We start from the raw sequence: 25728 nt of genomic DNA, 5'->3' as shown, positions 1-25728 counted from the left end.
AAAATCCTCAATTAAGAATATTAATAGATTTAAGGAAGTGTGGAAAGTCAAATTTTTTTTTTTGTGACAAGTCGTAATTGCATTAATTATATTGTAACCAAATGAAAAATATAAATACTTGCTTTTCAATGGACAATTCGTTGGAGGTCATGATGTAGCAAAAAAAAAAAAAAAAATTGATTTTCTCCATACAAACAAAATGCAATCAGCGGGTGCACACCCACTTTTTGCCAAGGGGTGGATCACTTAGTACATTGCAAGATTCTATTTTTATTTTTCCACCTCAAATTTGAATGGTAAATAGAGGAAATAATGTTGAGCCAAGCATTAGTTTCATCCATTCCTTCTTCAATAAATACACTGGTTAAGTTCTTCGCACCCGCTATTCATATCCTTAGTTGACTGGCTCATCATTAGCATGCCCTTGCTTTTTCTCTAATTGTTATGCATGTTCACCTTGAAGCAAACAAATCTAAAACATAATCAATCTTTGTCGACAAAACTAATGTAGCAGGAATTTTCACTCTGTATCAATGAATTTAAATGTTGCTCTTTTCAATAGTTCTATTGGACTGCCTAGCAAGCTCCCTAAACTTTTTGCTAGTCTTCATGCTTATTCGTTACAAGAATACAACTTTTCACTTCTCCATGGCATCAACATTGTTTTGCAAGATTCATATTTTGTTCTTCTTTGTCTTTGTGTCTTTGTCCTCATTTAATTGCGTAGAGAAATAGTTGAGTGAGCTGTCATTGATGTTTAGTCAATGGCTTCATTCGGGCATCAGCATAAATAAGAAGGCTCCCATTTCTCTCTCTCTTTCTTTCATTTTTGCATTGTAGGTTTTCTTATGTTTTAGATGCTTTTGCGTCCAATTGGAAATAGCCCCCCTCTCTCTCTCTCTCTCTCTCTCTCTCTCTCTCTCTCTCTCTCTCTCTCTCTCTCTCTCTCTCTCTCTCTCTCTCTCTCTCTCTGATTGTGATGCAAGAGCTACTATAAAAAAAAAAAGAGGACTCAGGAGGGGGGGATTAGGATGAAGTTGAAAGGTACAGAACCGGAATCTGGAGACTTACTTAGCAACCGTTTGAATGACCCCAAGTTCCACTTGCATAGGGCCTATCTGCCGAGTAATCAAGAAAAGTCAACATTGTCTTATCACTTCAAAATCTACGTACCCTTAATTGTCAATTAAGCCACTCAAAAAGTCAATGCTGAATGTATTATTAATTTATAAATGCATTTATAATTTCACGCTTGTTGCAATGCAATATCCTTGGCCTTAGTCATTAGTCAACTTGTATAAAAGCATCAATCAACCCCTCCCTATTTATGTCACTAACAAAATCTTGACTTCTCATGATCTGTGAGAATGAGGGAAGCCTGGAAATTCTTTCTTTAAGGTCATAACTCAATGTAATCACATTCATTGTGTCATTTTTTTTTCTCAATATAGCAGGTACAATTTCCTCAACTTATGTCAATGGATCTCTCCCACATGGAAAATTTAAGCAAATTATGGATTGACGGTCCTCAAGAAACTTTGACTTTTGATTGTTTATCGGAAGTGGAGGTTTGGAACTGTAAGAGCCTTGAAAATTTGTTTCCGTATTGGGTGGCTACAAGTTTAACCCAACTTGAAAAACTTCAAGTAGAGTCTTGTGAGATCGAGGAAATAGTCGCTAGAGGGGATGACATTTCATGCTCCAATACTACTCAAGATCTTTTCCCAAGACTTACCTCTTTGGTGTTACATGACATGTCACGACTCAAGAGCTTCTGTCTTAACTTGTCCACTTTGAATTGGCCATTATTGACGGAATTACGAGTGACTCATTGTGACAAACTGAACATGTTGTCCTTTGTGGGATCCATGAACAGTTGGGCTCAAAGAGATGATCAACAAGACCTTTTAGATCAAGAAGCTCAGTCTTCATTTGAGAGGGTATGATTATAGCTGCTCTCCCTTAGTTTCTACTTTGTTCTTTAAAGTAGTCACTTATATCATATCCATTGCATATCATGTCACGCTATAATGTTATAGAAAAGATGATCTCCCTTACCTATTAGTTTGTCGACAACGTTAAGATATTCCTAATATCTTACATATACTTTCATTTGTGGATATGCAGATATTCCTAATATCTTACCTAGAGTTACAAAAATATTTATAGTATTCTATTGACAACTTCCTAATCTAACCTAATGCTACTCCTTGGCGACATCAATAAGAATTTGACAAGAGGTCCTCTTTATTATTGACACGTGTTGCACATTTGAACTTTTCTTCTATATTTCATCTTCTACAAACTCTAAAAAAATCTATTCATTTTTTTTAAACAAAAAAAAAAAAAATAGTACCTTAGTGCACCATTTTCTACTATATTTTCTAATACACTGGTGCACTTCATAGTCGTCATGTTGTCCTATTATAATACTATAGAAAACTAGAACCCCTTTCCTATATGTTTGCGGACAACATAAGGTATTTCTTATATCTTAAGCACACTTCTAAATTTGTGAACCCCATATGTTTTAGTAACATCATGAGCGCATCACGTTACATAAGATTCTAAAGATGATAAATTTTTGTTGACAAGATAAGATATTCCTAACAAAAGATGAATTTAGTGAGTGTAGGGATCTTGAATTTAGATTCACTCTATCCACTTGACCAGAACAACCTCTACTCGAGACTTTTAAAAGCTTAAGTCTCGACAAAAAAAAAAGTTCTTGAGATATAATGAACTTTAAGGAGATGGCCACCTTCCATGCAAATCATCTAAATAGGTTTACTTTTTACAACACATGATTTATTGCCAAAACTTTGTTGAATTTACTTCTCATGTTGTAATGGCAATTTGACAGGACTTTCCTATGTTAAAGAAACTTTTATTAGTTGATGAAAATATTCAGATGATACAAGATGCAAAATTTCCCGAGGACAACTTTGGCAAGCCAAAAGCATTAACATTGGCATGCTTTCATGATGAAAAGGCAGTATTTCCTCCTAGATTCTTTCTAGAGAGATTTCAAAATCTACAAAGCCTAGAGGTATCATGTAGCTCCTTTGAAGATATATTCCCGGATGAAGGGCTTGTTGAAGAGGGAAAACATTCTGTGCTTGAAAATTTAAGAAAACTTAAGTTAAGCAAGCTACACAACCTAAAGCGTGTGTGGAGAGAAGACTCCTTAGTGTCGAAAATTCTTCAGAGCATTGAAGCATTTATGGTTTGTGATTGTCCTTATTTGACAACAATATTTCCGACCACGACATCCTTCCAAAATCTGAAGAAGTTAGTGGTGAAGAATTCCTCTGGATTGGTACATCTAGTAACCGCTTCAGTGGTCACAAATTTGGTGCATCTTGAACGGATGACTATAATAGGATGTGAAAGAATGAAAGAAATAGTGACGGATGATGGAGACAAAGAAGGAAAAGTGATTACGTTTGAGAATCTTTATAAGTTGACACTCCAACATTTGCCAAGCCTAGAATGCTTCTCCTCCATCCCAACTTGCAGCTTCAGGTTCCCATCCTTGGATATTATTGAAGTAGAAGAGTGCCCAAAAATGAAGACCTTTTCTAAGGGTATGCTAAGCACACCGGGACTATATATTGCGACACTGTTTAGATACAAATTGCAGGGGAATTGGGAAGAGGGTGATGATCTCAATACAACCATACAAAAGTTATCAGCATGAACAAATGCACGTAATAGCGGTAAAGGTTCGATTGATGTCATTCTCTCATCCATTCTTGTTTCTTTTTTATTTTTTGGCAGCACCGTAAGTTTTTAAATTTTTCTTTTTTAGTAACTTTTCTATTATTGGTGACGTCCGATCAGCATCATCATCAACCCTATCTATCCATCGATCTCACCTCCTCCTTCACTAAACAGTAGGAAGCGAAGCAGGGCTCTCCTTCTCCTTGATGCCAAAGGCTCTCTTTGCTGCATTCATGGAGGACGGAGCGAAAAGGAAGCGTCGGGAATTGCCAGGACTGAGAGAAGATGGCACTGCCGAGTCTGGACAGTCAGTCCTCCACTCACTTCATCAAAGAAGAAGATCATAACTCTCTCTCTCTCTCTCTCTCTCTCTCTCCGCATCTGTATCCGACGAATCGTAAGTTCCCGCTTCTGCACATATCATTCCTCCCGTCTGCCAGAATTTCTTCCCGATTTTCGTGTCTTGTTGCGCGTAATTTTCTTCCGGTTTTCGTAGAGACCTTTCCTCAATCGTCGTCGTCTTCTTCAGCTAGGGCTCTGCTTTTTGAATTCGTTCCATGTAATTTTCTCAGTCCACTACTTCAGATCATGGACCAATAGAGGTCCTCCACTGACATCTTCAAAGAAGAAGATCACTCTCTCGTTCTCTCTTGCACTTGAACCCGGCAAACTCATAAGTTCACGTTTCTTCCCATTTTGGTGTCTTATTGCGCATGAATTAGGTTGAAGTTGGAAGCTAGTTTCGTAGAGACCTTCCCCAATCATCGCCTTCTTCTTCAGCAAAGGGCTCTGTTTTTCAAAATTCGTTCCACATTGGAGTCTAAAAGCATCAGTTCCTCAAACTAGCAATTTTATCTGAACAATGGAGTAATTGAAATAGGGAAAATAATGAAAGGACTATTGTTGGGACATAAGCTGGTGGTTGGAGGTTCGAAAAGATAACAATCGTCTCCTTTTTTAGTGGATAGATGCGTTGGAAAAGCAATTCCTAAGGAGTCTTAGAATTAGAATCCAAGTCCTCTTATTTGGAGAAATTTGACAATGTGATTCAATGTCAGAGAAGTAGAATATATATATTAATCGCACAAAGAGACTATGCTCATATGGACAAGCAAATTGCAAAGAATGTTGCTGCCTCCATAACTAAAGAGAAAGACCTAATCGCTAAGGGGCTAGCTTTTTGTGATTATGAAATTTCATTGTAGATCTAATGACTGATAATTTTGTTTTCAAATAGGATATGCTATTGTATTTTGTTATATTAATCAGATTTGGGGGAAAAAAGATTTTATTTTGTCAAATTGAACCAATAGTTTGATAAAACTTTATTTGAGCTGCACTTGAAAGAATCAAACAGCTTTAGTTTAAATTTTCAATTCCATCCATGTTCCAGTCATCAATGTATTTGCTTTTTCCCTTGTGATTGTGATTTATGTGGCTGAAATTGATATGTTTTAAATATACATAGGACTTGCAAGGCTTCTTCTGAATGTGCCCTATTGCATTCTGGGAGCATAGATTTTGACCTTGACTTTGGATTAATGGCTTTCGGCATGTGGCTTACTGTCTCCTGAAACTAACAAGTAATGCCTTAAACTCACTATGTTTACGATTTAATTCTCTCATTAGGGTCTGCTTATGTCTTGGTATTTTCTTCACCATATGTTTGGTTTTTCAACCATGTACATGCGCACTTGACTCCTGTTCAATTCATCAAGCAACATATTCAGGAAATTTAGCAAATTGTGACTCTCAGGTATTCGGACAGGTCATGGATGGTGAAGGTAAGGAGTTGTGGATGAGATCTTTTTTTTTTCCCGGGGGGAAGGGAGGGGGTACGTTCTTTTCTGCTGGGTCGGCCCAAATTTGCAAGAGAAGGTCATCTGCATGTAGAAACTCATTGATAGGGATGATTTTCTGTTCAGAATCCACATATTCACTAGTGCTGGTTAGGACTTAATTTACATTGATCTAGATGAACTCTGGAAGTGTCACTTTCACTGGTCCAAAATGAATTCAGTATTCCAAATAATAACTCCTTTATATAGTCTTGAGGAATCAATGAAGTGTACTTCTATGCCGATTGGGTTTTATGAGGTTGATCACAATCCACATGCACACTCACTAATGCCACATTCCAAATCTGAATGAACTGAAAAGTATGTGCTTCAAGACGTCCTTTTTGGTTTATTCGTTCTTCATTTTGAATTTAAAAACAAGTCTCATAGGCTTATTAAGATTATGGGTTTTATTTTTCCTACAGGAATATTAAAAATGTTCAAAAGGATGCTTTTGAGAGAATGGTGCAATTATTTGGCTTGTAGAATTGGAAAAATGTGATGAGATGGTTTGGTTAGCAAAGGGTTTGAATGAATATGTAGAGCATTACTCTATCTGTGAGGTTCAATTTTTGGTCTTCGAATATGAAGGGGACTCCATTTCCCGTGTCACCATAATTGATGAAAGGATGTCCGAGATAGAATATCCGCCAATTAGTGTTGATATGAGGAACCGAGCCTCAGCAATTATGGAATTGTCTTGCTGAAAGTGGAGAATGCCTTCGATTGCCATGACCTTTCAGTCGAGCTTGAAGTCCGGGGGGATGAATTGCATTCAGCCAAGTGTCCTCGGTTTTGTATGGAAATCGAATCTGACCAGGTTTGCAAAGTTCATGGCGGTTCCTATGCAGAGTTTGGGAGGGACAGAAGTTCCAATTGCTCATCACAAGATTTTCCAGGTGTGAATCTTAATACTAGCTAATTCTACCCTTGATTGTGTTGTTTCTCGTGTTTGATTCAAATACCATACAAGAACTGTCCATGTCGTTAGGCTAAGAGAAATTGCGTTAGAGTTAATGCTAAGAGAAACTGTGTTAGAGCTAACTCATTCTCGTAGTGTTTCTCTGTCTCTAGATCTCCCGTGTATGCATATATATGTGATGAGACTGAATGGGCCGGCGATTGCTGTGGTGTTTCGGTTGAGCTTGAAGTCTTGGGTGATGAATTGCATCCAGTCAAGTGTCCTCAGCTTTGTATGGCAATGGAATATGATTAGGTTTGCAAAGTTATTGCAGTTCCCATGCACATTCATTAGCAAAAAGTTTGGGCAGGGACAAAATTCGAACTGCTCATCACAAGATTTTTTGAGTGTGAATCTTAATATATTAGCAAATTCTCCCCTTGACTGCGTTGTTCTCATGTTTGATTCAAATATCATGCAGGAACTCTCCACGTCGTTAGGCTAAGAGAAATTGTGTTGGAGCTAATTCATTATTGTAATGTTTCTTTGTCTATAGCTCTCCCCTGTGTACATATGTATGTGTTGGGGAGTCTCATAAATAATGGAAACGAACCGAGCCAGTCATATCAGATTCCATTGTGATGAAAATGGATTGGTGTGTATATAGGCCTCAGGAAGCTAGACCATTAGTAAGACTCAGATCTATTGATTTAAGGTTGCTATATCAGTAGATATGAGTTTTACATAACAAAAAATAGAATACGCCTAAAACGCTAAAGCCTTTTTCGTGTTCTGTTTGCGGCTGCTGTAGGTAAGCTAAGAGAGTCAAGGCTTGTGAAGAGCTCTCGAACTGGCCAGCATATTTATACTCGATTATCCTTTCTTCCAAATTGTGATGAGGTGAATATATCTGAAAAAAAAAAAAAAAAAAAAAAAGCAATATGGTAAGATCCTCATGACAATGACAACTCTTGGATTTAAATCACATAGAGTTGCTAGATTATGTTAGATCTAGATATTAATCACGTGGCAATAACTTTTTTTTTGTCCTTTACATGCTTTGAAAAGGATATTCATACTGTCTTCCTCAGAATCATTGGTTGTTTTTTCCTTTCTGATGACAAAATTGCAAAATGTCTCCTTGAGCAGGGAGTTCTTGGTTCATTCCTAAAGATGCACTTTACGAAAAGCCCGCAGACCATGGCTTTCATATTTCAAGACAAAGCATGGCATTGAAGCTCACCAGCCCTGAACATCACGGAAAGCTATTTGCCCGCGCAGGGCTTGTGACATCCCGATTTTCCAATTCTGGTTTCAATTAAATAAGTCGGGCATTTCATCTTTGCGTCTATAGCTTTCTTCTCTCGAGTTGGCCACTCACGAGATAACTAGTCTATCATGTGAAGCCGTTAAGGAATCTAAACGCAATAGAGCGATTAGAGACCGGAGATAGGTCGATTCAACAGAACCATGTAATTCAGTGTGGGTGATTCCACCTAATTGCACAATTCTTATTGATCGGCACTAGACCGATTCCTCTATCGTTTTGGTACCTTGTGTCCGTATTTGAAACCTCGAGATTTCTACGACAATCGAGAGTCGACAATGTGTCGAAGATGCACTTTGTGGCTTGAGAATAATCAACCACAGGTCAATTGCACAGAAAATTCCTAAAAGCTACCCGGTAGATTAGGACGCGCTAAAGTCGCGCCAGATTGAATTTAACCGTGAAATTGAACCCGATTACAAAAATTGGAAGTTCTGTCAAGTCACAATTCATTTTAGGAATGATTTTTCTACAAACCGAGATTTTTGGCGGAAAAGCAAAGTAATGCCGTTTTTGTTCAGAATTGTCGAGGGGTCGTTTTGATTGAATCTTCGGGATGCAAGTTGGATCATTTGATGGGAAAAAGTCATGAGACGGACGAGGATACCTTGATGGATTTAATTGGGCTTCAATTGGATGTGCTTAGTTGAGAATTGGATGAAATTGATTGAGATTGAAGAGGGAAATGTAACAAATTCGTATGCCATGGGGGGAGAGCTATTTTGCACCTATTGGCAAGGTTGTGGAGGAAGATTGAGGAGAGAGAGTGGATGATGTCATGTGATGTCATGGTGGGGGCAAAGCAAATGAGGTTTAGACAAGTGTTGAGCTCTAGTGAGCCACCAAGGAGGCCCCCTCTTCAGCTGATCATCTTCTTCCTCTTTTCTTGGCTTTCTCCATTGTTGTTGAAGGAGAGAAGCTCAGCAAAAACCAGAGGAACCGAGCAGCACCAGCCCCTCCATCGTCGCACACCCGGAAGGCCATCGTCGGCCGTTTTCCTCCTCTGTTTTCTCCTCGTTCCAGTTTCTGCTCCAGCTGACCTTTCGCCAAAGATTCGAGTTAAAAGTCGACTTACCGGATGAATCAGCAAACGCTCCACCCACTTCCGTGACGAGGACATCCAGCCCGTTCCGGAGCATCCCACCGCTAGCCGGAACGATTCTCCGGTCGTCCCGAAATCCTGAGAGAATCTGCCGCTCGCCGGACCGTCTGGTTCCGCCCTGCTCCGCCTGTTCCGCATTTTCTTGCTGTTTCGCCCCTTTCCGACCCTTCCTTTGCCCATCCCAACCTCCTACAAGATCCCCTTGACCCCCGGGAGCCGCCGGTTGCCAACCACCCACTCGCCGGAGCTCCGATCGGCCCGTTTTCGCCGTTGAAGTTGCTGGTTTCTTCTCTGCAGTTCAGCCCAGATCAGAAGCAGAAGACAGCAAGAAGTTCCAGACTTCGAGGCCCGTTTTCAGTGTCTTCCCAGCCTCCGTTGGTGTCGCCGCTTTGGGGTTTATCCACCGCCTTGGCGTCGTGGTCGCCGTGAACTCACCGGCGCGCAAAACCGGTGAGTTTATCCTCTAATTCTTGCTTAGTGAGTTAATGACGCTTAAGGGGTGTTTAGATTAGTCTAATTAGATTTATGTGATTAAATTAGATTATTTTAATGTAAATTAGATTAGTTGTATGATTAGTTTAATGGATGTTTAATTAGGGATAATTGTATGATTAAATTAGTGTAATCTAGTTTAAGCCCTAATTAATTATTTTTAATTAAATAATTATTTCGAATTTATAAATATTATTTTATTAAATTATATTATTATAAAATAATATTTAATTATTTAATTTTCGGAATTAAATTTAATTATTTAATAATTTCGAAAATTATGCCGGGATGGCCGGTTGTTAGAATTTCGCGCTGATCGCAGCAGTGCGGTCGGTTTGTGTTAATTGTATGTTTAAATTGAGAAATTGAGTGATTGATGATTATGGTTAATTATTCCAAAAGTGTGGAATTGAGTGATATTGATGAAGTTGTGGTATTTAACTTGAAAATACCCTGTTGGCTTTTAAGCACCGTAATTGGTTTGTATGACCAGTTTGAATCGATTGGATTGATTGATTGATTGAATTGAGATATGAGTTGGTTTATTATTGAATGATAAGCTTTGGCGAGTATTGGTTTATATATATGTATCGGCTTGGGCAAGCAATTATGATATACATATATATATGGCAGCTTCTGGTGAGCTATAGTATACTATATTGAATATTGCGGCAGCTTCTGGTGAGCTAAGATCGTTTTATCAGCTTGTGCGAGCACGATCTATATATATATCAGCTTGTGTGAGCTACCATCTATGTATATATCAGCTTGTGCGAGTCGTAATTGTATTGATGGATGAATAGATGTTATGGTTTAATAGATGATATGAATTGATAGATGTGTGGATCGTATGATATCAATTGGATTGACTGAATTGATAGACCGATGGGTATGTTGATAGTTTGAGCTTGTGCGAGCATTGTTGAATATGAATTGTACTGACGTGCAGGAAAGGGACTGAGGCAAGATAAGTCATCTATCCTATTTGTGTGGCTAGAGCCCCCAGGAGGCGTATTTTCTTCCTAATTGAGTTTTAGAGGGTAGGACTCGCTGAGACATAGTCTCATCCCGGTTGTGGGATAATATTTCAGGTCCCTAGATGACGGTCGTGGAGGACCGGAAGTCCTGGAGTTCGGAAGGTGGAGGCTGAAGAATTGGTGAACGTGTCGACAAGTTGGTCATAGGACGCTTCCTTTTTGTTGAGCCGGTCTATTTTATAGTCAATCCAGTGTTGTATATAAACCTATGTGTTTATAAAAGCTTGTTTGGTTGTGATTGATTGCCTGTTTTTCTATCCCAAGTTATGTGACATCCTGAAATTCGACCCGTTTCGATAAAAGGAAATGTGCATTTCGTCGACGTGCCTATGGTCCTTTTCTCGAGCTGATCACTCACGAGTTAACTAACCTATTGGGTGAAGCTATTAAGGGATATATCCATGGTAAAATCCTAAAAGCTACCTAATTGGTTGGATTGGACTAAAATCACGTCCGGTCGATTTTAACCATGGAATTTGATTTGGTTTCGGGAATCGAATATTCAGACGTGTCACAATTCATTTTTAGGACCGTCTCATCGTCTATCAATTTATTGCCGAGTCCGAAATTTCAAGAAAGAAATTATCGGAGGAAAAATCGAAGACCCGAAAGAAAATAAAAGGGAATGAGAAAAGGAAAATGCTAGAAATAAGAAAATTGGATTTTCTTATTAAAGTATTATTTTCTTTCCCTTTTCCTTTTCTCTTTTTCTCTCTCTCTCTCCCCTCCCCCTCGTGCGTAGCCCTTCCCCACCGCCTATTCTCTCTCTCTTTTCCTCTTTGACCAGTCAATGCTTATCTCTCTCTTCTCTCTCCTCTCTCTTCTTCCTTCCCGCACACGACAGAACCAGCTTCTTCTTCTCCTTCTTTCTTCGCGAGCGAACCAGAACCAGAAGCTGCAGCTCCGTCGCCGCCCATCCCGCCGCCGCACCGCCGCTTGCACGCTCGCGACAGCCGCTCGCCCGTGCGCCCGCCGCCGCACCGCCGTCCGCGCACGCCCAGGCCGCACGAATCAGCCCTGTTTCGCCCCTGTTCCGCACCGACCAGCCACCGTCCGGCCACCTCGCCACCGCCCAGCCCCGCCGGACTTCCCGTTCCCCTTGCTCTCCGCCGGCCTTCCCTCGCCGTTTTGGCCGCCGGATCTGCTCCGACCAGCCAAGGCGAAAACCCACGAAATGGGTTTCCAGCCTGTTCGGGCCCGTTTTGGGCCGTTTCCCGCCCCGGATCCGCGAGTTGCTTTGGGAAGTATCGTTCCTCGCGTCGCCGCGGTCGGATTGATCCGATTTGCGCGCGATTTGGTGAGTAATCTCACTAATCCAGGATTAGTTGGCTAATTATGCTTAAGGTTGGTTTAGATTTAATTAATTATGTTTAGGTTGTTAGATTTAAATAAATTAGCAATTATTAGTCAATTGTGATGTGATTTAGATAAATTGATTGTGCAATTAACAAGTAGACGTGGTCTACTAATTATTGGAAGCATCTCGGGAATTTTCCGACCCTTAGTGGGCTCTAATTAGGCTTTTCGGGCCTAAGTGGAATTTTTAGTATTTAAATATTAATATTCGGAATTAAATTAAATAATTGTTTATTTTCCGAAAATTCAACTGAGATGGCCCGGACCGGAATATTGTGCTGATGACTGTGGTGAAGTCCGTTTATTTAATCGGGCTTTATTTTGTACTAAATTGAATTTTTAAAATTAATTAATTATTTATTTATTTTTCGGAAATTAAGATTTTGATGGCCGACGACCGAAATCTCGTGCTGATCGTCGTGGCGCAGTCTGTTTATTTATTTGAGCTCCACGTTGCGTGGAATTAAATAAATTGTGATATTTTGGGGAGTTACCCTAAATTGATTGGAATTGATTGAGATTGAATTATTGATTGGTAAATGGCCAAGTATGTTTATTTAGTATTTGTAATGCTTTGATGGGCTATTAAGTGGAGAAGTTTGTGAGAGTAAATTGAATATACTCTTGGCTAAGATCTATCAGGTATGTTAATATCGTGTGAAAATTGAGTGAGTTGATGAGTATGTGGGGATTCATCCCAAGATTGATCTGATTGATCAATGTCGGTATTCAATTAGAATTTGACTATGAGAGGTTGTGAGTTGAACCTCGGAAGCCGCCGAAGTATGGCTATGCCTGTTGAGGCCGTAATTTGCCACCTGATATGGGTCGCGCCTGTTGAGGCCGTAATTTGCCACCTGATATGGGTCGCGCCTGTTGAGGCCGTAATTTGCCACCCGATAAGTGATCATGCCTGTGTGTGGTGATAGTTGATCATGCCTGTGTGGCGATAAGTGATCTTGCCTGTGTGTGGCGATAGTTGATCATGCCTGTGTGGCAATAAGTGATCATGCCTGTGTGTGGCGATAGTTGATCATGCCTGTGTAGCGTAGATTGTGCCTATGTGGCCGTATTTCTGTGTATCGATTATCGAAAGTGGTCGAGTGGGACCGTAAAGCCATTAAATATTGAATGCTGTCGAGTGAGACTGTGTCTTCCACCTTTGCTTAAGATGTGATATGAGGATCGTAGTTCGTAATTAATGAGTGAGATGGAATAATCGAATTGACCCAGAATGGTCCGTCTGATATGTAATCGACGAGGTCGATTGATCATTGTTTTGATTTGATGTTGTGAATTGATTGACTGAATGGAAATGACCGTGAGTGGTCTTGTTGGCTTGTAATCGACTAGGTCGATTTGATCGATGCTTCGATCGGTGATATGATTGCTTGAGTGTCTATTGTAAATTGTGCTTGACTTGCGGTGGGATCGATGCTAAGGTACGTCTTCGAGCTATGCGTGTTTAGGCAGCCTGTAGTATAATAGTTTACTAATCGGGCTTAGTGGGGTAGAACTCGCTGAGACGTAGTCTCATCCCAGTTTGGGGAAAACATTTCAGGATCCCGCTGAGGAGCTGATGAGGAGGAGTCTGAGAAGGAGAACTCGGAGGTGAAATTTAAGGAGAATGATTTTTGGAAGAAGAAGATAATTCCGAAGGGGGTCTTGAGTACGACCCGGATGGACTGAGAGTCTATCTTCTTTTGAGAATTCCTTTTGAAGTGAATAGTTATGAAGTGGTTTGTGTTTTGTATAAAAGTTTGGTTATAAGTTTCAATATGAAAAGTATGGCCCTGCTTTTTTATCCCATCGTTTTATTGTCTGGGGATTTTAACTGCTTCCGCATGTGCTTAATAAATGAAGGGGTCGGCGATACTAGTCCTGGGATATCGCATTATAAAATCGACCATGTGAGAAGGATGTGTGCGTGCCCGAGGATCGGGGCGTGACAAGTTAAATGTTGTCAGGGGATTTGTTTCGCTTCCGCATGTGTAATAAAATTGAATGGGTCGGCGACACGTCCTGGGAAGTCGCATTTGTATCGACCAGAGTGGAATGTGCGCGCACTCGGAGGATCGGGGCGTGACAGGGCTGCATTCATGAGAGAAACTTCTCTGAAGGCAGAAGAGGCGTGTGTTTGAGCTCTACTGAAAAGGACAATTCGTGTTCGGACTATCCAACTTCAGAACCGCTAATAAGACTTGGCTGAATGATAATACTATGCAATACAATATAGCAGAGGAAGTTTCGACTTAGCTCACTTTTGGTGAGAATGTGATTTTCGGAATGGCTCGGCTGAATTATGCTTCCAAGTCAGCAAAATGGACAAATGCATGAGCTTTGTTCCAATGAATGAAATGGTCCTGAATGTGTACGATGCCTTTCCTTGATCCTAGACTCAATAATCACCATGCGGGCACGGGTTGTGAGTCGGAGGAAGCTGATTACTACTTTTGATTCTGTAACTTCCATTTCAGGAGACAATCTCTCAAATCTAGGGCTTCTTCAAGGTTTCCAGTGGCTCAACCTGACCTTTAGAATTGTAGAGGGTAGTAACATCAGATACACTTCCCTAAGCCATATACCAAGTCTAAATTTCAAGGTGTAACCATGATTTTACAAGCTTCGGTGAACTTAATCAGATTCTGTTCATTGTCTCTTTTTTATTTCTTCAAGATTTTGTGATTAGTCTTTTCGCATGTGAGAAGTTTGTTAGTTTCTTCTCATATGGAAAGCATTCAGAATTTATTCTGTCAAATTAACTGAATCATGATATGTATGGCAAAGCAATTTCCAATCAATGCTGCATCTTTTCATGATTAGTCAATTGAGGAAATTTTCACATCAATGTCTACTAAAATTCCTCATTGTTCAACTGTGGAAAAAGGGATTTCTAGTCACGCACCTTTCTACCCTCGGCCATGCCGCCAAATGAAATGATATCATAGGATTTAGATAAAGAAGTCCCCCAGCGTGGAAGGAATAGCTTTAGTGGGAAGTAGTCTATATGTAGATTGAGCCATTCTGAGTTGGTTTTTCATGGTCCTATCTTCCTAGACCTCTCATTAGACACTAAAATTAGCTCGCAATTTCAATTTATAACTATCCTTTTTCAAAATGGTGATCCTACATTTTATATGAATAGTCTTGTATGATCTTGAACTTAATACGTCACCTCTACCTAGAGCTCAATTATGATTGTTAGTGCCTACAATATCACAACCGCTATAGCAATTGATGTCCACTTGTTGGAGTTTTTTCCATTTATACAGCGTTTATAATTTAAGCCAATAGAACACTAGAACAATATTCACTAATAACACATACTAAAAAAGGATGTTAGCTAGCAATTTCTTTTCATCCTTTAGCACTTTCGGAAGGATAAATTAATCCTTAAATTTCCTCGACCTCAAATTATTACCTTATTGTTCTTTGCCCTCCAATTTTATCCTTTGATTTCTCATTCCACTCAAATAATTGCATAGCTTGGTTGTTCAAACATGCAGATGTGCAGAGTATTCCAGGTGGATTCATTAAGCAACATATTCAGAAAAATCAAAGAGCAACTCTTAGGTATTCTAGTGAAGCCCTCCGGGGCCTCTAGACTTGTAAGAGGGGCTTGATCTCTATATTTTTCTTCTGGTTGACTTGCATTTATGAGAGAAACTCGTATGCGTGCAGGAGACGTTTGCTTGTTTGAGCTAATTGATAGGGATGATAGTATTTGAAGACTCCGTTTTGAGTCTGCATGTTTCGGCTAGTTGATAGGGATGATGGTGTTTGAAGACTTCATTGTATGAAATGAGTACTCCCATGTTTAGTCGTGCTACATCACTGACAAGCAAACTTCCTTTTCTTTGTTAATTGAAAATAAAATCAAAAAGATTTTGTGAAGACTTGGGTGCGTTGATTTGCAACACGACGATTTAAGCAGGAATTCTAGGTAGTTATACTTTCATAAATTTCCACTTCTTCATTAATGTTTAGAAGAGTTACCACTTCAATAGAAGACAATAACAATATCAAAATGGATGAGTCATTTATCCAAGACAAAGTCAAGACATCTAAACTAAACTCTATCATTAGATCTCCCATGAATGAATGGACCCAGATGATCACCTAAAGGCCTGCATTCTTTGCAGAAATAGCTTCTCGTTACTATATGCTTATCACCACTCGCGACTTGGATACCTTTAGGTAATGACATGCTTTTCCTTCTCCCCATGTGGTGTCATAGAATCCACAAAGAAACTTTTTTAGATCTCTGTGATTTGTATTTTTAGAGTCTTTATGTTGATCTGCTGTCACAAGATACGTGTATAATCAATGACGATGTTGCCTAGGAGTGAGCTTTAAGAGCTTACTAATTCTCTACACCGCATTGTAACAGAACGAAACAATACATAATATCAATACTCATAACCATCAAGCAAAGCAGACCCAAACAAAATTTCATTCGACCCCAAGAACACCATAGCACATAGTTAACCAGTCAAATTCGAAAAGCTGGAATCATCAACTAATTTAAAGAATAGCGGTTAAGCTATGCACCAGCAGGTCATCCATCAAAGCATATGAGGGTAAGAAGTTTCATTGAATAGCAAAAGCATATTACTACTTGGAAAGGGACGAGCATGTCCAGACTCTGCCAATGGCTGCTTACCCTTGCGAACAAAAGAAGGCAGGAAAAGAGGACGCGGGAGACGTGAAGCTTTCTCGATCCTCCTTCTTCTTCCTCGGAAGCGAAACTGGGGGAACCTCTGCAGCACTTCACGGAGGACTGAGAGAAGCGAAGCTGCACTTAACGGAGCAGAGCGAAGTAAAGGGGGGGAGATAGAGGGAGAGTCAACCAGATGCAGTGTCGTCACCGTCGCCGCTGCCGCCGCCGGAGAGAGGACCAAAGTGCGACGTCGGAGATGGCATAACCGAGTCTGGATGGACAGTCCCCCACTCACTTCATCAAAGAGGAAGATCATACTCTCTCTCTCTCTGACAAATCGTAAGTTCACGCTTCTGCACCCTTCATTTCTCCCGTCTGCCAGAATTTTTTCCGATTTTCGTTTCTTATTGCGCGTAATTTTTCTTCCGATTTGCCGAAAACCTTTCCTCAATCGTCGTCGTCTTCTTCAGCAAGGGCTCTGCTTTCAAAATGCGTTCCACAGTCGAGTCTTGTCCCTGTAAATTTCTCAACCCACTGCTTCAGATTGTGGACCAATAGAGGTCCTCAATCGTCGTCTTTTACATCTCACGTGCTTCTCTCGTGAGTATGTGTATGGTCTTTCTTTATCACACTGGCTGCTTCGAAAATGTGGATGGAGTATTTAGTCAGATCATTGCCGGCGAAGATAAGGAGCTAATCCGCACAAGCATGTGGCGTTCTTCTCTGCCATTACGCAAGCATTTGTGATAGAATCATGTCTGTGTAGGAGATTTCTTACGTGTGTGAGCTCATTGATGGAGATGATACGAGGAGTCGCTTTCACGCCTTGTTCTTAATAAACTTCAGAGTGCTCATCGTCATGAGAATTTGGAGGTGTGACTTGCAGTTTAACATATCGAGTTTCTGCTTGTGTAACTCTCTTTCTGTCGTTCTTTTTAAATTCTACGAAAGTTTCTAAGAAGCTCTTGTTTTAATCTTGATTGATTACGTCATGATTTGTACATAAACTATCACTAAAGTTGTCGTTTTTCAAGTACAGGGAGGACCAAACAATTAGAAGATTTGAAGCACCCGAAGCTGGTTTTTTATGATCCCACACACCCAAGGCCTCTCACTACTCTTAAATTGGCCAAGAAATTTCAAACGGAGAATCCCTTTCTCAAGGCGGTGATGAGGCCATCTTCTGTTAAGCATGGCATGGTAAGATCCCAGGCTTATTTACTACTGGCATGACTGAAAATCGAATATATCAATGCTATTTATATCTTTGCCATACTCTAATGTAATTCCAAGTTTACCTCATTATGTAGTAAACCACGACATATTCTTTTCCTTGAAGTGTTCATGTGTATATGTTTAAAACCTGGTATAAATCTTAACGATGGAGTAATTAAAGCATGGAAAAGAATGAAAGGATAGTTATTGGGACATAAGCTGGTGGTTAGAGGTTTGGAAAGATGACGATCGTCTTCTTTTTTTTTCTTTTTTTTTGTGGATAGATGTGTTGGAAAAGCAAATGCTGAGGCAAGTCTTAAGAATTAGAATTTGACTTATACGTTAATTGCACAAGGAGACTATGACATGAACAGGCAAATTGCAAAGAATGTTTGCCGTCTCCATAAACTCCGGACTGCTCATCATCATGAGAATTTGGAGGGGTGACTTGCGGTTTAACACGTCTTGTTTCTGCTTGCGTAACTCTCTTTCTCTCGTTCTCTTCAAATTCTAGAAGAGGCTTTTTAAGAAGCTCTTGTTTTAATCTTGATTGATTACCTAATGATGTGGGGATAACTTCCAACCCATGCTATATTTTTTCATGGCAAGTCCAATTAATGAAGTTTAAACAAACTGTCGCTAAAGTTGTCGTTTTCCAAGCACAGGAAGGACCAAACAGTTAGCAGATTGAGGCATCCTGAGCTGGTTTTTTTATGGTCCCATCCACCCAAGGCCTCTCACTACTCTTAAATCGGCCGACAAATTTTCTGACAGAGCATTCTATTTTAAGGTGGTGATAAGGCCATCTCATGTTAAGTATGGCTTGGTATGATCCCAAGCTTATTTACTCAAACTGGCATGTCTGGAAATCAAATATATTGATCCTGTTTAGATCTTTGCTTATACTCTAGTATATTTCCAAGTTTACTCCATTGTGTAGTAAACCACATTATATGTTATTTTCCTTGAAGTGTTCATGGATATATGCTTAAAACCAGGTATATATCTTAACAATGGAACATAAGCTGGTGGTTGGTTGTTCGAAAAGATAACAATCATCTCCTCTTTTTTGGTGGATAGATGCATTGGAAAAGCAATTGCTGAGGCAAGTCTTGAGAATTAGAATCCAAGCCCTCTTATATGGAGAAATTCGACAATGTTATCCAATGTCGTAGAAGTAGAATATATATGCAAATCGCACTGGGAGACTGTTAAAATGGATAAGCAAATTGCAAAAAATGTTGCTGCCTCCATAACTAAAGAGAGAGACCTAAAGGATAAGGGGGTGACTTGTTATGATTTTGAAATTTCATTCTAGATCTAATGACTGATAATTTTGTTGTCTACTTGGAGATACTGTTGTCTTTTGTTATATTAGTCAGATTTTTTTTTGGGGGGGGCGGATGATTTTACTTTGTCAAATTGAACCAATAGATTGATAAAACCTTTTTTGAGCTGCGCTTGAAAGAATCAAATAGCTTAAAAATTTTCAATTCCATCCATGTTCCAGTCATCAGGGTACTTGCTTTTTCCCCTTGTGGTCTGTGTGGCTGATATTCATATGTTTTAAATATGTATAGGACCTGGAAAGCTTCTTCCGAATGTGTACCCTATTGCATTCCGTGAGCATAGATTTGACCTTGACTTTGGATTGAAGACTTCCGTTATATGGTTTACTGTCTGTCAAACTCCTGAAACTAGCAAGTAATGCTTTAAACTCACACTGTGTACGATTTGATTCTCTCATTAGGGTATGCTTATGTCTTGGTCTGTTCTTCACCATATGTTGGTTTTTTCCACCATGTAGATGGGTAGTTTGCTCCTGTTCAATTCATCACGCGACATATTCAGGAAATTAAGCAAATTGTGACTCTCAGGTATTTGGATAGGTCATGGATGGTGAAGCTAAGGAGTTGGGGACGATTTTTTTTTTGGGGGGGGGTAGCATTCTTTTCCACTGGTTGGCCCACTTTCACAAGAGAAAGTCATCTGCATGTAGAAACTCATTGATAGGGATGATTTTGTGTTCAGAGTCTACATATTCACTAGTGCTGGTTAGGACTTGATTTACATTGATTGAGATGAACTCTGGAAGTGTCACTTTTGCTGGTCCAAAATGAATTAAGTATTCCAAATCATAACTCCTTTATATAGTCTTGAGGAATCAAGGAAGTGTACTTCTATGCCGATTGGGTTTTATGAGATTGATCATAATCCAGATGCACACTCATTAATGCCACATTCCTAATCTGAATGAACTGAAAAGTATGTGCTTCCAAATGTCCTTTTTGGTTTATGCATCCTTGTTATGTTGTTCTTCGTTTTGAATTTGAAATCAAGTCTCATAGGCTTGTTAAGATTATGGGCTTTATTTTACCTACAGGGAATACCAAAAAGGTTCAAGAGGATGCTTTTGAGAGAATGGTGCAATTATTTGGCTTGTGGAATTGGTAAAATGTGATGAGATGGTTTGGCTAGCAAAGGTTGGAATGAATTAGCAGAGCATCACTCTATCTGTGAGGGTCAATTTTTGATCTTCTAATCTGAAGGGGACTCCATTTTCCATGTCACCATAATTGTTGAAAGGATGTCCGAGATAGAATATCCGCCAATTAATGTCGATGTGAGGAACCGAGCCTCAGCAATTGTCGAATTGCCTTGCTGAAAGTGGAAGGTGCCTTTGATTGCCGTGATGTTTCAGTCGAGCTTGAAGTCTGGGGGGATGAATTGCATTCAGCCAAGTGTCCTCGGTTTTGTATGGAAAAGGAATTTGATCAGGTTTGTGAAGTTCTTGGCAGCTCTTATGCACATTCATAAGCAAAGTTTGGGGAGGGACATAAGTTTGAACTGCTCATCACAAGATTTTCAAGGTGTGAATCTTAATATATTAGCTAATTCTCCCCTTGACTATGTTGTTCTCATGTTTGATTCGGATTCTGTACAGGAACTCTCCATGTCATTAGGCTAAGAGAAACTGTGTTAGAGTTAATTCATTCTTGTAATGTTCTCTATAGTTCTCCCGCATGAACATATGTATGTGTTGGGAGATCTAAAAAATAATGGAAACAAGCCAAGTCGGTCATATCAGATTTGATTGTGCTGAGAATCGTATTGGTGTACATATAGGCCTTAGGAAGCTAGACCATTAGTAAGACTTAGATCTATTGATTTAGGGTTGCTATGTTGGTAGATACAAGTTTTACATAACAAGAATAGAATATGGCTAAAAAGCTAAAGCTTTTTTGATGTTCCATTTGCAACTACTGCAGGTAAGCTGAGAGAGCCGGGCTTTTGAAGAGCTCAAGCCAGCCAGCAAATTTCTACTCAATTCTCCTTTCTTCCAAATTGCAGTGAGATGAACATATCTGAAGAAAAGCAATATAGTAAGATCCTCATGACAATGACAATGACAACTCTTGGATTTAAATCACATAGAGTCACTAGACTATGTTAGCTCTAAATATTTAATCATGTGGCAATAATTTTTTCTTTTTATCCTTTACATGGTTTGAAAAGGATCCTCATAATGTCTTCCTAAGATTTCATTGTTTGTTTTCTCCTCTCTGATGACAAAATTGTGAAACATCTACTTATACAGAGAGTTATCAGTTCATTCCCAAAGAAGCACATTAAGAAAAGCCCGCAGACCGTGGCTCTCATATATTCCACACAAAGCATGGCTGTTGAAGCTCATTAGCCATGAAAATTATGGAAAGTCATCCGCTGGTTGGGCCGCATTAGAGAAACTTCTTTGAAGGTAAAAGACGTGTGTGTCTTTGAGCTTTATTAAAAGGGACGATATCATGTTCAGAGTAGCCATCTTCAGAACCCCTGATAAGACTTGCCCGATTAATACATGCGAATACTATACAGCAGAGTTGCTAGGTTGAATTTGGCAAAATGGATAAAAGCATGAGTTTTGTTCCAATGAATGGAATGGTCCTGAATGTGTTCGATACCTTTCCTTAATCCTAGACTTAATAATCACCATGTGGGCAAGAGTCGTAAGTCGAAGAGAGCTGATAACTAATGTCGATTCTGTAACTTCCATCTCAGGAGACAATCTCTCAAATTAGGTGCTTCTTTAAGGTTTCTGGTGACTTAACCTGGCCTTTAGAATTGTAAAGGGTAGTAACATAGAATACACTTCCCTTAAGCCAGCGCAACCATGATATACAAGCTCCTATGAACTTACATCAGATTATTTTCATTGTCTCTTTTCGATTTTTTAAAGATTTTGTGATAAGTCTTCTCACATGTGGGCGCAAATTGAAGTTTTTTAGTTTCTTCCCATGCGAAGAGCATTTGCAATTTATTTTGTCACATTAACTAAATTGTGATACGTATGGCAAAGCAATTTCCAATCTATGTTACATCTTTTCATTGGTTAGTAAATTAAGGAAATTTTTACACCAATGTCTACTAAATTGCTCATTGTTCAACTGTGGAAAGAAGAATTTCTAGTCACCCACGTTATTACCCTCGGCCATGCCGCCAAATGATATGATATCATAGTATAGATAAAGAAAGTCCCCCAGCTTGGAAGGAGTAGATTTATTATTTCTATTTATATAGAAATGGCAAGTAGTCCATATGCAGATTCAGCCATTCTGAGTTGGTTTTTCATGATCCTACACTTCCAGACCTCTCATTACTCCTAAATTAGCCTGCAAATTCGATTTATAACTATCCTTTTTCAAAATGGTGATTCCGCAACTTATACGAGTAGTCTGATGAGATCTTGAGCTTAATTAGGCACCGGTATACCTAGAGCTCAGTTATAATTGCTAGCACCGGTGATACCATGACCGTTTTAGCAGTCAATGTCTACTTGTTGGAGATTTTTTTTTTTTTCCATTTATACAGTGTCTATCCAATAGCATCCTAGAACAATACTCATTAATAACATGTATTAAAAAAATGATGTTAGCTATTAATTTCTTTCATCCTCAAGCACTTTCAAACGGATAAATTTATCCTTGGATTTCTTCGACTTCAAATCATTACCTTCTTGCTCTTTGCCCTCTGATTTTATCTTTGCATTTCTCATTTCACTTATATAATTTCATAGCTCAGTCGTTCAAACATGTAAATGTGCAGAGTATTCTGGATGGATTCATTAAGCAACATATTCAGGAAAAGCAAAGAGCAACTCTTAGGCATTCCAACAATGAAGTTCATCGGGAGCCATAGACTCATAAGAGGGGTCCTATCTATGTCCTTTTCTTCTGGTTGATGTGCATTTTGGAGAGAAACTCATATGCATGTAGGAAATGTCTGCATGAATGAATGAACAAAGATAATCACCTGAAGGCCTGCATTCTTTGCAGCAATAGCTTCTCAATATCATGTGCTTATCACTACTCGTGACTCGGTACCTACACGTAACTATGTGTTTTTTCTTCGCCACATTTAGTGTCGAAAATCCATGAAGACACTACCTCAGATCTCCATGATTTGTATTTCCAGAGTCTACGCTAATCTGCCGTCATAAGATACATGTATACAAAAACAAATGCAGCAAATGGCCTCTCATCAACGAAGAAGTTGCCTAGGAGTGAGCTTTTGGGGCTCACCAATTTCATACCCCGCATTGTGACAGAATGAAACAACACATAATATTGACACTAATAACCATGAACCAAAGCAGACCCAAAACACATTAATTCAACCCCTAGAACAGCAGAGCAGGTAATTAACAAATAGAATTCGATGAGACTGAATCATTGACTAGTTACCCTCGTTACCAGATGGAACAACAATTTAGAGAACAGCAGTTAAGCTATGCAACAATAGGTCACCCATCAGAGTTTATGAGGGCAAAGAGACATCGAATGGCAAAAGCAATTACTACTTGGGAACAGGACAAACATGTCCAGAATTTGTGAATGGTTGCTTACCCTTTCAAACAAAAGGAGACATGAAACTTTCTGAGGCTAAAACTAAAAATTACAAGCTGAGTTAAGTAGAGTAATTACAATGGTCCCATCCTGCGTCAACGATCTTATAATGGGCACATGTACTGTGTATTTTTCTGTGCTTATGTTGATTCCATCATAATATTAATATCAACTGAAAAGGAGACTTTGAGTAAACACCGATTAAATTTGCAACCACACAAAAAATTCACTCCTTGACAACAACGCACTCAAATAATGCAACTAAACACACTGCATTAATAAATTAGTGACCGCCAATCTGGAAAAACCAGAGGATGAGGAAGCACTTTGTTGGAGGGACAAACCAGAAATGTTACACCGTTCATGAGCAACTCTCATTTCGCATGCCATGAGCCATTCTTGAGTCCGATAGATCCTGAGGGTGACGAGTGATCTAACGAGGTGGGATCCGAAAAACCTTCCTCCAGGTGGGATGGCTATGTCTTCACAAGGCTTGGGAATGATGGGCACTGACTCCTGCTGCAGCTCCTCTCGAAACTATAGGGACTGATGTATTGCCAGCCGACATGTAGTTCATATTTGCAGCAGAATTTATAACATAGTCAATCGCCTGCATAGCGAAATTGAATTTCATAAACTCCACAACAGGCCTGAGAACCTAGAAAGCAACCTCTGTGATTGCAGTATCAACAACCCTCTCAGGTCCATGCTTCTGCCCAAAAAAAAAAAAAAAAAACCTCATTATTCTCCGACCACCTCTCCCATTAGAAAGACTCTTAGGATCTGCAGATATTTCATCGTCAAATGCAGTATTCAGAGCCTCTCTCACAGTCTCTCTTTCGCTGCGGTGGCATAACTATGTAACGGCGTTTCTGCATCACAACTTTTCCGCAGCCTTTCTCTCAACATCACAGCATCGAAGCCTCTGGCAGTGGCTTTTCCTATTAGAATCAACAACATCATGCCCTCTCGAACTTGAACTTGCTTCCCACCGTTGTTAAGAACATTCATTCATCGAAGCTTGAAACAGAGAAGTTAGACTGTAACAGAGACAAGTCTATGGCTGTCATTGGAGAAGCTTGGAAGAAGCAGAATACGCAAGTTAGTAACCAGTAATGCTGTCAAATAATGTCAGCCGTGTATCTACATAATGTGGTGAAGATAAGTCGGTAAAGTGAAGACATCACGTGACCAATTCCCAGAAGGAAAAGAGAGGCAGTTAATTCAGTTAGCTCAGCCTTTGTGAAATAAGTTCTTTTCTGTTTAAGTCTTTCATTGATTCTGTTTTACGTTGACAGCTGGCATTCTGTTTTTCATTAAGCATCTGTTGTATATAGATCAGAAGAGACTTCTTCTTCTTCATCGAATCATTGTAACAGTTTCTGGAGAGTATAGAAAGGAAGAATACACCATTGAAAAGATGCTCTGTATTTTTTAGGTGAATAAACCATTAGACAGAAGAGAATAAAGGAATCGTCTTCTTCTTTCGCATTATCTGTAATCTTGCTCATCTTCACAACCGTCAGATAAAGCTCGCTAATTCTATCTCTCTCTCTTGAACGGGTATCCTTAGAAACAGAGTCCAGCTTGGTCATTCCATCAAACACCTTCCTTACAAACTCGACGGATTTTTCTCCGACCAATTTTTTTTTTCGCATCTCTCTCTGGCTCTGGATTCCCTGATTCATCTCCAGCAATTCAGATAATCCCCACAGTAAACCTCACCATTAGATTCCACATTCGAGTTGCGGCCACTCTGATTCAAGTCCTCGCTTTCCTGTCCTTGCCCATGACTGGACCAGATCTATCTGTCGCCGGGCCATCTCGGGCTTACGCAGCCATCGCCGCTGAACCATCATCAGGACCATTCCATGTCTGATTGAACTTCCTAGTCAAATTCCAATTCACTCCAGAATATGTCCCGTCGACTCTTTGCTTCGTTCTGCTCGCTCCCACTTCATTGCCGCCTTTCGGAATTCCATTATTTCGCCCATCCATGCCGTGGGCAAAGGGAGACGCGGGGTGGTGTTAACTGTTTACAAGAGCCTTAACCGATTGCCAAGGCTGAGGTTGGATGGATCATCATCATCATCATCATCATCATCATCATCTGTATACGATCCGCCGATTCGAAGGATGAGATTCTTTGGATTTTGCTCTCAGCACCTCCACCGGTC

The 25728-nt window shown here is 39.7% G+C and overlaps 1 protein-coding gene and 2 long non-coding RNA genes across 6 annotated transcripts in view; 2 read left to right on the top strand and 1 right to left on the bottom strand.

Annotated features, from left to right (window-relative positions):
- LOC120291727 (toll/interleukin-1 receptor-like protein) overlaps window positions 1-25728 on the top strand; it is a 77281-nt gene that overhangs the window by 44360 nt on the left and 7193 nt on the right. The gene's annotated exons all lie outside the window — the stretch shown is intronic.
- LOC104455087 lies at window positions 4432-7379 on the top strand. Of its 4 annotated transcripts, XR_005549671.1 has the most exons (5): window positions 4432-5306; window positions 5987-6460; window positions 6636-6777; window positions 6944-7151; window positions 7274-7379. It is a non-coding gene; the product is annotated as an uncharacterized LOC104455087 (long non-coding RNA). The 4 variants fall into 4 exon arrangements; XR_005549670.1 differs by lacking the exon at window positions 7274-7379 and having other exon boundaries at window positions 6944-7238; XR_005549674.1 differs by lacking the exons at window positions 6636-6777; window positions 7274-7379 and having other exon boundaries at window positions 7019-7238.
- On the bottom strand, window positions 23800-24531 carry LOC120291553. The gene is made up of 2 exons (XR_005549678.1): window positions 24222-24531; window positions 23800-24161 (listed from the first exon to the last, which is right to left on the bottom strand). It is a non-coding gene; the product is annotated as an uncharacterized LOC120291553 (long non-coding RNA).

Source organism: Eucalyptus grandis, chromosome 3, assembly GCF_016545825.1.
Source record: "Eucalyptus grandis isolate ANBG69807.140 chromosome 3, ASM1654582v1, whole genome shotgun sequence".
NCBI classification, from domain to species: domain Eukaryota; kingdom Viridiplantae; phylum Streptophyta; class Magnoliopsida; order Myrtales; family Myrtaceae; genus Eucalyptus; species Eucalyptus grandis.
Note: the sequence above shows the minus strand (reverse complement) of the source record. Positions and strands in the feature narration are given on the sequence as shown.